The 13,737-nt window shown below is 42.7% G+C and overlaps 2 long non-coding RNA genes across 4 annotated transcripts in view; one reads left to right on the forward strand and one right to left on the reverse strand.

The window, feature by feature from the left end:
* The first annotated feature begins 363 nt into the window (after nucleotides 1–363).
* Nucleotides 364–12,742, forward strand: LOC128091122 (uncharacterized). Its single transcript, XR_008211257.1, has 3 exons — nucleotides 364–460; nucleotides 10,820–10,998; nucleotides 12,630–12,742. It is a non-coding gene; the product is annotated as an uncharacterized LOC128091122 (long non-coding RNA).
* LOC128091116 (uncharacterized) overlaps nucleotides 3,002–13,737 on the reverse strand; it is a 32,220-nt gene continuing 21,484 nt past the window's right edge. For 2 of the 3 annotated variants that reach the window (XR_008211254.1, XR_008211255.1), the window contains one exon: nucleotides 8,080–11,656. This is a non-coding gene — a long non-coding RNA (uncharacterized LOC128091116). Of the gene's footprint in view, nucleotides 3,334–5,260; nucleotides 11,657–13,737 lie in introns of those variants that run through there. The other variant, XR_008211256.1, reaches the window with a different exon arrangement.

Here is a 13,737-nt window from a genome sequence, read left to right on the forward strand (position 1 = left end):
GCTTTCAAATATCTGGAGAATAACATATCTGTGTACTGGAGGGGGCAGCCTTTCCCTGTTTCTTCCCTCAGGCAGCCTGGTGTTGAATAACTTCAGTGTCAGCGATGGCTGATCCAGAAATGGAACGATATTAACGTGGCTATTTGTTTAAATATGCATTTTGTAGCCCTCATCAAGGTAATTGCGTTCTGCAAAGTTAAAGATAGCAGCCCCGGGTCCCGTGGCAGCTTAATTTGAATTGGAATCGATTGCTTGACAAGGTACAAGTGAATCTGTGTACCTGAAATTGCATACACATGCCTTATCAGCCCGAAGGTAATGATATGCAAATGATTTGGGCTTCAGTGGTCTGTGGGTGCTGAGAAGCAGTGATTTGCAAAAGAGTCTTTGAGCAGTTCAGCTGCTGATGAGAACACTGGCATCTAGTGCCTGGGGATGGCTGTATGCAAGGCTGTGAGAGGTAGGCTGGGGTCACTCAGCTGGTTTCTTGTGTGCCTTTTCTAATTAGACGGATTGCCTTAGGGCCAACCAAGCCAGAGGGAGCTTAAAACCAAAGTTGAAGTAGGGCAGTACATGGGTACATGTGCATATGCTCATGTATGCACACGCCTCTTCATCTTAGCATGAGAATTATGAAGGGCACGCTAAAGTGTACAGGACCAGTGTGACTAATGGTGCAAGTCAACACCTTTCCACTTTGAACCTGGAGAATGAATTCATTTAGCTCTGCTGCTATTTTGAGCTGTGCAAAGACTCAGCCAATTTCTGACTGACTGACTGAAGTGTTGCCCTTTACATCTTACAAAGGATAGCACCAGTTCAGTGTGTCAGGATGGAAGGAAGAGGAAGTCTGCGATTACCGGTAAATGTGCAGTAGGGTCAATTGGGTGCCTTTTGGGCCTGCATGGCTTGTGGAGCTCGTTAAGCTGGCTTAGGTGTAGATTACAGTACCTGGATTGGTACTGGGGAGGATGCTACTGAAGCAGCACACTGTTCATCTTTGTTATGGTTAAAGAGGGTAATTGTTGGTGTAGCTGCTCTGCCCCAGAGATCTTTTGTAGTTGAATGGTGTTGGCTTCCTATGGTACTGGCAGACTCCAGCTACTTCTCTGGATTTATTAGATCACCCTGTTCATTTATATCTCTTTGGTGCAGTACTGTTTAGACTTCTTGTATTTGATGGCTTTTTGTGCTTACTGCTTCTTGTTGTTGATTTGAATGTTTTCCTGCTGTTGGTTCCAATGTTGAAAGAAGATAGTTTGTGGTTTTTGTCCTTTTCTTTTGAATGCACCATTGTAAATTCTTAGTCTTCAGAGTGCTGTAGTGTTCACGGTGTGTGTACTTGCTGAAAGAAGGCAGTAAAGATAACCCACAAGGCTATATTTCATGATCAGACATATCCAGTGAAGGAGCAATGAAAGTTACAGAGACTCTGATCAAGTTTACACACCAGAACTGCTTGTCTTGTTGATTACCTGCATAGCAGCAATTTTTTTTTTAGTCATGCTGTGGTCTTTAGGGTGGTTGCATTTGTCTCTCATTTTCTGTATGAGTGCAAATCATCTAAGCAGTTATTTTGGATAGCTGGTGCAGATAGGCTGACATACATTTCATCTTACGGCTCTCAGGTACGTGTACTTCTATGTCTCTGTACTTGGATATGAGGCATTGCTTGATAAGCAGAAGGAAAGGTGACCCGCTTTCCTCCCTACAAATCCTGTCCATTTTGAGGTGACAGATACATAGGAACCACAGACCTCTCTGGAGACTTGCAGAAGCTTGGTCTCACTTGTGTTCCTTTGACTTACCAAGAAGCACTTTGTGTTATCTCCCATGCATTGTTTTATTGGTGTCATGTATGCTTGGATGAAAAACTAGAAGCTGAATGGGACGTGTGGCAATATTTTGGTGTTGCACTATTTTACATAAGCAGTTTACTTTGGGGGACTTCCACTATTGCAGATGACTGATACAGTTCTTTGTTGTCAACACCTTCATGCTTCTGTTATAAAACTAAGCTCTTGTGGTTTAACCTGGCTGGCAGCTAAGCACCACGCAGCTGCTTGCTCACTTTGCACCCAGTGGGAATTGGGGGAAAGAAGTAAAACTTGTGGGCTGAGGTAGCTTGATGCAAAAGAAAAGGGAAGAGAAAAAAAAAGAATGCTCAAAACAAGTGATGCATAACGTAATCACTCAGCACTGATGCCCAGCTCAGTCCCTGAGCAGTGACAGACATGCAACCAACTCCCCCAGCTCTTATTGCTGAGCATGATGCCGTATGGCATGGGATGGAACATCCTTTTGTCAACTGGGTTAGCTGCCTTGCTGTGTCCCCTCCCAGCTCCTCGTGCACCTCTTGTATCACAGTATTTTTGCAGAGGGCCAGAGGAGCAGCTGTGCAGATGCACAAGTCCATCACCAGCACACCGTCTTCATTTGTTGACCTGCAGGTCATGCTCTGCTCTGAAGTTCTGCACACAGCAGCAATGGAAAACATATTTCTGAAGGATTTTTTTTTCCTATGAAAAGCAGTCTGATGGTGCCAACTTCAGTGGTAACAGTTATGACGTAATGAAGAAAGGGATGCTCACCCACAAATTCATAGCTACTACACCTTTGTTGCTGTGATTGAAGCCACAAAGTATGTATTACAAATTTAAAAAAAGCTGTTTTGTGTGCCTGAGGATTTTATGTAGAGTTAGCATGAAAGCATCCTTTAAATATTTCTACCCACCTACATCAAATCACATCGTTCATTGGTGAGACTTAGGTTAGTGGGGTTTAATGATTTCTTGGTCAGTAAGCCCATGAAAAAGTGTATACATCATAATAAAGAAAAGATCCTTTTTGAAATGTTATCTTTTTTCACCTTCCAGGCTGCATTGTGTGCACTTGTTATTCTTGAAGGTAATAAAATTTGTTTACTTCATTCCTAATTCAGTAGCAGCAACATGCTTCTACATTAAACTGGGATTTAAAACAGTGTGGATGCGTTCCTGGTGCTTTATGCTGCTGGGTTTACTAATTGCAGGATCAGGGCAATGTTTGAGGGATAGGCTGAAAGAAAATTGCTTGTAATGACTTTGTTCTGTGTGTTGTATTTTCAGCTTATGGTAATGTGACAACAATAAACAGAGGTGTGTGTGACTGTTATTTTTTACCTTGGCTATCCCCAGTGGGGGCAGCCTTTTCATATCAGCTGGTACAGAGGAAATGTGCCCTTACAGCACAGGACACATAGCAATAGTGGACACGGCCAGTGGATTCACGTCTTTTGTAATGGAACACTGAGGCTGTGCATCGTTGTGAAAGAGGATGCAGGACAGTACAATGCTATGATACGCATCAGCTCCTGGTTTTGTGCCTATGAAAGGGTATGTTTGCTACATGTGCATGGAGGTGTACATTTTCATTTTAACCTTGGTCTCTCAGTGCACAGGGATGCTTATATTACCATATCATAGAATCATAGAAAGGCCTGGGTTGAAAAGGACCATAATAATCATCTAGTTTCAACCCCTGCTATGTGCAAGTTGCCAAACTCTAGACCAGGCTGCCCAGAGTCACATCCAGCCTGGCCTTGAATGCCTCCAGGGATGGGGCATCCACAGCCTCCTTGGGCAACCTGTTCCAGTGTGTCACCACCCTCTGAGTGGTTGTATTATGATATATAGGATGTGTGTTCATGGCTGGCATCTTCTGCCTGTTTGTTCTTGAGTTCATGTATTAACCTCATGAGATCACTTGCATGTTATGCTTTCCATGAAACATTTATTGCACTCACAATTAGTATCTACACAAGTCTAGAAACAAGACCTCACTCTTAAATGCAGCCATCGCTTCATTTCACATCTTGATTTTGCTATTTTCTTATCAGCTGCTTGAAATTACCAGGCTACAAACATTTAAGATCTTAATTTTGAAATCTGTGCTAATGTGGCTACTGAGGTCAACTCAGTCTAGCAAGGTTTACTGAAAGCGGTGTTAGCCTTCACTACCATTTCAGTGTGGGCAGAACTTGCAGTCCATTGGACTCTTTACTACTCACAGATTATTTTTTCTGATTTCAGATTTTTTTTCTACTGGCTTTAGTTTTATATTGACTGATTTTAGAGTTTTTGTGTGAAAGAGTTGAGAACAAATAAAAAAATCTTTGCTTGTTGGCCAAAACAATCTAGAATTGCACAGGAAGAATTGTCCAAATTGTTTCCAAGGTAGTAAAAGATTTCAAAAAAGCAAATAGGTATGATATCCTATGTGTCCCTTCACTAAATATTCACGTGTGCATTCTTTCAACTTGATACCTTGTCAGAGGGCTTCTAGGTAACTGTGTTGCTTTTCACTTGGCCTGCTAGCAGTCATCTGGGTAAGTCCATGTCATCAGGAAGAAAGACAAACAGCCAGTGGCTGTCTTAATAACCTAACTTGCAGTAAGATAGCTTTTTTTGCAGTAAGATAGCTTTTTCCCCATTGTACTATTGCTTCTTCCATTCCATCTGCATACACAGATTCAGTGTTCAAACCATTTGTCTATTGGATTATGTAAGAGATAATGTACTGGATTACTTACTGGATTATGTAAGAGATTGCCCCAAATGCACAGAATGCATGAGCAATCATCTAATTAACAGATAGATGAAACGGAGACTACCTGATGTAAACTTTCCTGGGTAAAGCTGGGCATTCTTTTGCTAGCTTGACCATTTCAGCCAAAGACCAAAGGTGGCTGAAAGTGTCATTTTATTTATTCTTCCTTATTCTTTGTGTTACTCCAGTGTATGTTGGAAATATTGTCATATGTGAGGGGGGAGGCAGAAATGTTGTATCTTTAAGTGCTTGCTGGTTGTATCTTTAAGTGCTTGCTGGCTTAGATGTATCAGAGGGACTCTTGTAAATTTGAGTTTATGACTATCCTAAAAATGAGAAATCGCTTGCATATCTGCAAGGGTTACTGTGGTGGGAAAGTGGGTAGCTTTTAATTAAATGCTGCTTATGGTTGTGGTTTTGTTCTGAATTTCAGTTTGAGTTCAACCAGTTTTATATCAGCGTAACTTTTTTTGGTTTGGTTAAAATTAGCCTTTCTACTGACCAAGCAATGTGGGGTTCATTTGAGATGAAAGCCATTACTTAAAAATGGCTTAAAAATGGCTTAAAAAAGGAAGCAAGGAGGGAAGGAAGGAAGAGAAAGAGGGAAAGACTTTTCCTGCTTGCTGCTTTCCCTTAATTTAAAACCATCTTGTCTTCACAGGCCAACGCAGACCTGGGCAGTGACATGTTAGGTCCCATATGAAATGACAATGATCTGCACAGTTTCAGTACTGCACGCACTTCCCTGGAACGCAAGGTTGTGCAGCAGTGGTGCTTACAGGGGTTTTGTTGCCTGAAGGTGATACCTGGACTACTGTTTCCTACTCCAGATGTGTGTACTTCTGTGCATTGTGTTTTACAAAGCCCACAGTGTTTTGTCTGGCCAAAGTGGAGCTGCTTTGTTTTTCTGTTTTTCAGGCTCTGAGCCATCACTGATCTACCTTTTGGCCTGTGATGTAAAACCACCCAGGAAGACCTGCAAGTTTAAGTGAGGCAGTAAATGCCTAGCATATGAATATTGCTTACTAGCTGTTCTTATCACTACACCTTGCACGTATCTTAGTTGGTGGCATGGGACAGAAAGAACAACTGCTGAGCCAGACAGTTGGCCGAGGTCTGTCCTAGTGCCATGGGCTACAGATTCTTGCGTATGCATTATGAAAAGAGGCCATTTGGTTGTGAATCCTTTAGACAAAGGTAATAAGACAACATTTAATTTCAGAAGTCAACTTTCTGATATAATGTACATACAGGATGCAAGAAAAATAATGGAATCATAGAATCTTTTGAATTGGAAGGGACCCTTAAAGGTCATCCAGTCTAACTCCCCTGCAACGAACAGGGGTAGCTACAGCTCCATCACATGCTCATAGCCCTGATTTGAGCCTCTCCAGGGATGAGGCATCCACTGCCTCTCTGGGCAACCTGTTCCAGTGCCTCACTAACCTTATCATAACAAACTTTTTTCCTTATATCCAACCTCTTTTGGTTTCCTCTTTTAGTTTCAAATAATTTCCCCTTGATTGAGATAAATAGATCTAATAAGCACAGTATGTGTTTTGACAACCAAGTTTTCATTATAAAGCAAATGGGCATGTTTGGAAAAAATGCTGTTCTCTATTTTTTTTTTGTTGTAAAATCAGCAGGACTTGTTGTAACTACTATCTTAATTGCACTGATGCAGCGTTTCCAGAAGTGTGAACACAGGACAGGTAAGAAACAATTTTCAACACTTAAATTGCTATTTAAACAAGCTATTTATGTATAGATCTAGGTCTCTGCATTTCAGGAAATATCTGACTTCAGTTTTTACTATGAATTCAATCAAGGCCAGCAAACTGCAACTTCATGTTGCTGTCAAGTAACTGCTGGGCTGAAAACAATTTAACCTTCCCAAGTCCATGATAACTTTGCATGGTACCGATAAAGCTGATTGCTTCCTCATTTGCTTTGAGACCTGTGTGAGGTCTAAACTGAAGATCTTTTGGTTTGTTAGTTCTGAATAGCTTACTTCAAATGGAGTGTGGTGTTGAGTGCCATGTCACCACAAGACTTGCTTGTCAAGGCGCAGGGTAGTATTTTGGGCAGTGGCATGGGATATAGGATATGTTTTCAGCCACCCAATGGTTACTTTCTCCATTGTTAAGCACATGGCATTTGCAATTTCGAGTTTGTGGTTCTGCAGCTGACAAATCAGCTGATGGATGGGAATCGGGGAATCTCAAATGGTACGATATTACTACTGGTGCACCAGTGTGGAAGTGTTCAGCTCCTGCTGTACTTCTGCTCTTAGTAACCCCCTCAAAAGAAAAGTTCTTTGAGAGGCTGGGCAAGGTAGACAGTTACCTAATGTTCTCCATCTCCGAGGCAGCTATACCAAAAACCTGTTGGTACTGTTTGAGTCCTTGAAGTATCCTCTTCTGGGGTAATCTATAACAAGGATGTGCAGAAGTTCTGGACCAGTTGCAGTGGAGTGCTTTTGCCACTCGTTCTCAGTCATGCTCAATTCCTGACTGAGATTCCTCCAATAAAATTAGCTCTTGGAATCCGCCTCTCACTCCAGATATACAGACAGGTTGTGACCCTTCGTAATTTGATGGCGTTAGGGTACACTGTACACCAGTGTCCACTAGACACTTATACTCCTGTGCTTCTGATGTGCCAGGCCATTGAATCCACACAGCCCAATAAACCTGGCTGTCCTTTTCCTCCACTGACTGAAAGAAGGGCCCTTCTGGTTCTGGTTATTGTATTCATCACTCGTGAATGCAAACCAAAAGGCTGGTCATCAAACTCAGAAATAAGGTCAGGCCATCTACTCTGTTTGGAGAACAACCCACTGGCAAGTGGAATGGTCATTTTCCAGGAATGGTTTTCCCTTGCAACTCACATATCTGTACCTCTAGGATTGAAGTGAGTTTTCCATCTAATTTCCTCATATCCTCTCCATGGTCATGCAGGTAAGTCCACAGGTTAGCATGTGATGTACACCCAATATATCTTCTGTCTTGAATTGAAAAATGCTTACTTCTGGTAGCTGAGATGCTAGTCCATGCAGGCAGGACAGAAGATTTATTCCCTTCGACTTGTTCGGCCACTTGGGAATGCTTCTCCACAGCTGAAACACAGGCCCTCAGAGAGGAGGAGAGATATATATATTGCTGGAGTTGGTCAGTGAATTTATCCATCATCTGTTCTTCTCTGTCTTTCCAGGTCATTGCTGGCAGTGAGTTGGCATACAGAGATGGTGAACTCCGTACAAACTCACCCCGCATAGACTGTGAAATAACACATCTCAATTTTGGAATAATTGGTAGTTCAGACCAACATTATACATCACCTCCAGCACAGCTAATTCCCTTAGACACTGGATACCTCTTTCCATGGTGGTCCACTTGCCTGGTTGACATGTCAAGAATGTACTTGTTACGTTTCCACGATAAGGTTCCTAAAGTGCGAGGATGATGGCACTGCTGAGTACTACTACCAAAATAAATCCACAACTGGATTGTATTATAACAAGAGCATATGCTATATACAAGCTGGAAAAATCATAAATAAGCCTAGACCAGCTTTCAGAGTGATGAATAACATGGCCAGAGTTAAGAAAAACAACAAAAACAACTGCTCCCCTCAGTTATATAGTTTTCACATGATGCCACATGCATGGAGTGCCCCTTTGGGCAGTTTAGGCCAGCTGTCCTGGTTCTGTCCCCCCTCCACTCCTTGTGCCCTACCAGATCCCTCGCTGCCAGGACAGTAGAAGAAGTGGAGAAACTAAAAAGTGCTTGGCTCTGTACGGCACTATGCAGTAACAACCAAAACATCGGTGTATTGTCAACATAGTTTTTCTCTTAATGCCAAAACATAGTGTTATACCAGCCACTGTGAAGAAAATCAACTCTGGGACATACCACAGAGCTGAAACATACTACAGAGAACTCATTCATTTTCTCTACAGCACATCTACGCTTTCTTTGAAGAAAGTGATAGTAGTAAGCATGGATTCACAAAGTGACAGCAGTGCTTAACCAACATGGCAGCTTTCTGCAGTGGGATGAATGGCTTGGGGGATTTGGGGAGAGCACTGTTACTTATCTCAACTTTTAATAGGTATTCTGTATTGTCTCCCATGCCTTCCTCATGTATAAACCCATGAAGTGTAAGTGGAGTGAACTCTCTGATGTGGACTGAACACTGACTGAACTGCTGGGCTCAGGGATTTTGTGACTAGTGGTACAAAATCCAGTGGCTAACCAGTTCTTGGTAATATATCCAGATATTGATATTGACCCTATAACTGCTTAACTTCACTACTGACACAGACACTGGACAGAGTATCTATCACTTTCTCTGTAAACTTGCAGAGAAAGCACAATACTGGGAGGAGTGGCTGCCACACCAGGAGAAGGACTTTGGCAGGCTGGAGAAAGTTTCAGAAAGCTTCATGAAGTTTAACAAATGGAATTGTGGAACCTGGGAAGGAATAGCCTCACATGCCAGTATACACAGGGGACTGAGCGACTGGAAGAAATTTTGCTGAGAAGAACCTTGTTGTCCTGGTGGACACCAAGTTTAATGCGAGCTACCAACAGGTTCTTGTCACGTCGAAGGTCAACAATATCCTGGGCTGCATTGGGAAGAGTGTTGTCAGCAGGTTGAGGGAGATGATTTTTTCTACTCAAGTGAGAGCCCATCTGGAGCACTGTGTCCAGTTCCTAGAACAAGAAAAAGACAAGTTAATGGAACACGTACCTACATGGTACCTCCAGGGCATTAGGGGGGAGTGTTATGTGATAATTAATTGGGTGTGATGTTGGCAGAACTTTTTGATGCAAAGAGCAAACACAGGCACACTTTGTTAATGTTACTGACAGAGGACAGAAGCAGTTCTGGTTGGAATTAACATACAGCCTATGTGATCTTGTTTGGACAATGCTCACTCTAGCTTTCATATTGTATGATTAAAATTAATGGAGAAGCAAACTATGCTTTCTGTGTTCTCGTAAGGACAGCTACAGTCAATCTTTCTCAAGTACATTACAGCCTTTTCAAAATGGTTTGCTGTTCCTTGTGCAAGAGGAAGTAAAACCATAACTGTCAAGCCCTACTAAGTATGTAAATGGAGGGAAAACCTTGAAAAGAGAAGTATTTTGAATCTGTGACAATGCATGCAAATACCATCTTATTCAGTGACTGCATGACCATTTTAAACTGTAACCTGGAGGCATGTGTTTAAAGCATTCCAAAGAAAACAGAAAGATAACAGTCCTCTAGAACATATGAAAGCTCTCCCTCTTTGTAGTTTGTATATTGCATGTATATTGCATGTATATTGCCCACTTCAATGTGTAATCATTATAAAAGCCTGCAAAACCAAAATTGTTTTGTCAAATCAAGTGAAGTAGCTGAAACAATGTGTCTTTGCAGGGCAAGTGAAGATGTTTCTGCTTTGATTTCAGTATTACTGTTACCTTTCCATATCCAGCCTTTGTGAATTTTCTACAGCCAGCCATCGTTACTTAGATTTGAAGACATGCCCATCACAGATGTCTTGTACATTCCTATCATGATTTACAGTAGATTTCCCAGAAACTGAAGTGATTGCTCACACTTTGCTATAGACACAAAGCTTCAGAATACGACTCTCATCTGATCTTTTTACTCCTTACCTGGGCAGTTTTCCTTTTGGTGACTCCATACCACTGTTCGAATGCATTCAGTGCCAGAAACACAAGCCTCTTCAGCCAAAGGAACAAGAAAAACCCCACTGCTCAGCCTACTACTCCAAATCTGGTTTCATGAAATGACTTCACGATATTCATGAAATATCTAAAGTCCCAGCCAACATTTCTTGACCATGCAATTGGTTCACAAACATATGCTGCAGTTTTAAAGCTGTGTCTAAGCTTCTGCTTCTGCTCATTCTCAGTTGCTGGGTCAGTCTGAGACTTCTGAAATTATATGTCAGTCATTCAATTTTAAAGAAGAGGACTGTGGTTAAATGGTATAGAGCAGTGAGTTTCAAAGCATGCCGTATGTGGATTGGGCAGAAGAGTTCAGCATCAGTAGGAGGTTAGATGAGAGAGGGGAATGGGATGGAGCAGCAGGAAAATGTCGGTGGAAAGGGAGTAAAATATCCTTGTTGGATATTCCCTGACCATGTGGTTTGTGTTCTTCTGTCTGTTTTCTTTCCTTGTTAAACTTCAGCATTTCCCTTTGCCTCCCTTAGCCAATTTAGTGAGTTGTGGTCTGAAGAAATTGTGTTCCTCTGATGCCTTTATGCTAAATATTGTGTGGCTGTGCTCAGGAAGCCCTCCATGAGGAAATACTGTACCAGAGGTGTATTCCTGGAAAAATGAGTCCCCCTGGGAAAGACATTCCTCAGCAGCCCATTCTCTTCATCTCCAGGTAAGCTATGGCGCATGTGTATTCCAAGGTAGAATGGATGTAAATGCTTGTAGAGCAACTTTACCAGTAGTAAAGCAGTGTTTCCCAATCAGAGAACAGAAACAGAAGCAGCAACATGAGATGTATGTATAACTATAGCTATACAAAAGTATATCTAAGCCAAATTTACAGAACTCATAGAAGTATGTATCTCAAGGCTGAATGCAATTAAGTGCAGGGAAGATGATTAATTTTACCCTCCAATCTTCTGAACTTTGAGCAAATATATATTTCTTCATGTAGACATGCAACATTTAAATCTTTAGTAATTAAGTATTTTTTTGTTTTCTAAACCCTTAAAATTAGTTCAGAATTAATCAACTTATGGTCAAGGCTTTCCTTTTCCGTTTGTAAAGTGCTGTAATTGCGAGCATTACAGATCACTTGGCTTCAGTTGCAGACAGAAACTGTAGCATCTCTTTCAGCTCAGACTGACCATCAGAACTCAGTTCTTCTAATTTGTCTCACTTCCTCATGCTGCATTCACTGTTGTGCTGCTCAGTGCTGTTGGACAGGACGTGCAGAAACTCAGAAGTAAATTCTGCCTGCAGTCTCTGTGTCCCTCTCCATCTTCTGTGCATTTTGGTGGTGGTGGTGTTACATGGAGAATGTGGTTCTCCTAAGGGTAGAAAAGTACTGCAGAACATCAGTCCAGCATTTTTCCTGTGGTGCTTTTTTTTTTCTTTCTTTTTTTTCTATTTTTTTTTTCCCCCCCAGATAGATCCTAAAAGCTCAGAGTTGTCTGAATTGGAAAAGACCTTTAAAGGCCATCCAGTCCAACTCCCCTGCAATGAACAGGGACACCTACAGCCCCATCAGATGTTTGGAGCACTGCCAGCTTGACCTTGGGTGTCTCCAAGGATGGGGCACCCACCACCTCTCTGGGCAAATGTGCCAGTGCCTTGCTACCCCTATTGTAACAACTCTTTTCCTTATATCTAGTTGTTTCAGGGTACGTTTGGATCTGAGAGAGAGGATGTCTCAGGAGCAGAGGCAAGCAAACCACATGCTCAGAGAAGCATAGAGGGTTATGGGTGTAATTCAGCATACACTCACTCGTATACACGCAGGCATCCATTTTAGATAACCCCCATAAGCAGAAACTCCCTAAGCAAGTGCACTATAACTTACTGACCCTTGAGAAAGAGCAAACTCTCAAAAAGGGGAGAGAAGGAACGTGCCGGTGGTGGATTTGGTAGGCAGTGCCAGCAGGGCCTCCCCTGCTTTAAAGTGTGCTTTTCCTCTCTCCTGCACCACAGCCTTTCTCCTGCTTTTATTCCACTCATGGTCTACAGGGTTTTTTCCACTTGCGCAGTGTACCCGCACTGCCAGTGTGTGACACAGAGCCCAAGTGGAACACCTGCTTGCAAAATATGTCTCTGCAAAAACAAGATAAACTACCAAGGTCAGCAACAGCCACAAATATCAGTTCCCTTTAAACTGTCAGAATACTTTGTTCCATCCCAGGATCATTCTTCAGCTGGGGCTTTAGGTCCCTGACACCCCAGTCTAAATCTTCCTTCTTTTAGTTTGAAACCACTGTCCTATCACAACAGACCCTTCAGAAGAGTCTGTCCCCTTCTTTCTTACAGCCCTTCTTCAGACACTGAAAGGTTGCTCTCAGGTCTCCCCATGGCCTTCTATTCTCCAAGCTGAACAGCCCCAGCTCTCAGCCTATCCTCATAGTGTGGGTGTTCAATCCCTTGCACCATTTTTGTGGCCCTCCTGTGGATGAGCTCCAACAAGTCCATATCTCTCCTGTACTGAGGATTCCACGTCTGGATGCAGCATTCCAGGTAAGGATTCAGCAGCTCAGAGCAGAGGGGCAGGTTCACCTCCTTGCCTGCTGGTCATGCCACATTTGATTTAGCCTAGGACACACTTTGCTTTCTGGGCTGCAAGGGCACATTGCTGGCTCATGTCCAGCTTGCCATCCGCTAGTATTTCCAAGTCCTTTCAGCAGGGCTATGCTCTATCCTTTCGTCCCCCAGCTTGTACTGATAGTGGAGGTTGCCACAACCCAGATGCAAGATCTTGCAATTGGCTTTGTTGAACTTCATGAGTGTCTCTCGGGCCCACAACTCAAACCTGTCTAGGTCTCTCTGGATGGCACCCAGTCTCTCAGACATATCAAATGCACCACTCAGCTTGCTGTCATCCACCAGCTTGCTGAGGGTGCACTTGATCCCATTGTTGATGTTGTTGATGAAGATATTAAACCGCACTGATTCCAGTATAGACTTGAAGGACACCACTTGTCCCTGATCTCCATTTAGACCTAGAGCCATTGACCTTAACTCTCTGGGAATAATTTCACAAACAGTTCCTTGTCCATTGAAAAGTCCACCCATCAAATCTATAACTTTCCAAGTCAGAGAAGAGTGTTCACATCTAAGGCCTTAGTGCAGTCTAGATAGATGAAATCAGTGGCTCTTCCCTTGTCCATTGATGCAGTTACACCATCATAAAAGGCCACTAGGTTGTCCAAGCAGGATTTGACCTTTGTGAAGCCATATTAGTTCTTTCAAGTCAACCCCTGTATGGGAACTTGATCACAGCCTGATCCTCTGATTGACCACCTGAGGCAAGCAACGAGTCAGCTGCAGGAGCACAGGTGAAGGCAATTCTCCTGTGCTACCAGGAAGGACTGGAGCCTGGCTTCACCTCTCCTAGACCCCATTTAAGAGCTGACTGCCACTG

Source organism: Tympanuchus pallidicinctus, unplaced genomic scaffold (assembly GCF_026119805.1).
Source record: "Tympanuchus pallidicinctus isolate F22 unplaced genomic scaffold, pur_lepc_1.0 scaffold10, whole genome shotgun sequence".
Classification (NCBI taxonomy): Eukaryota; Metazoa; Chordata; class Aves; order Galliformes; family Phasianidae; genus Tympanuchus; species Tympanuchus pallidicinctus.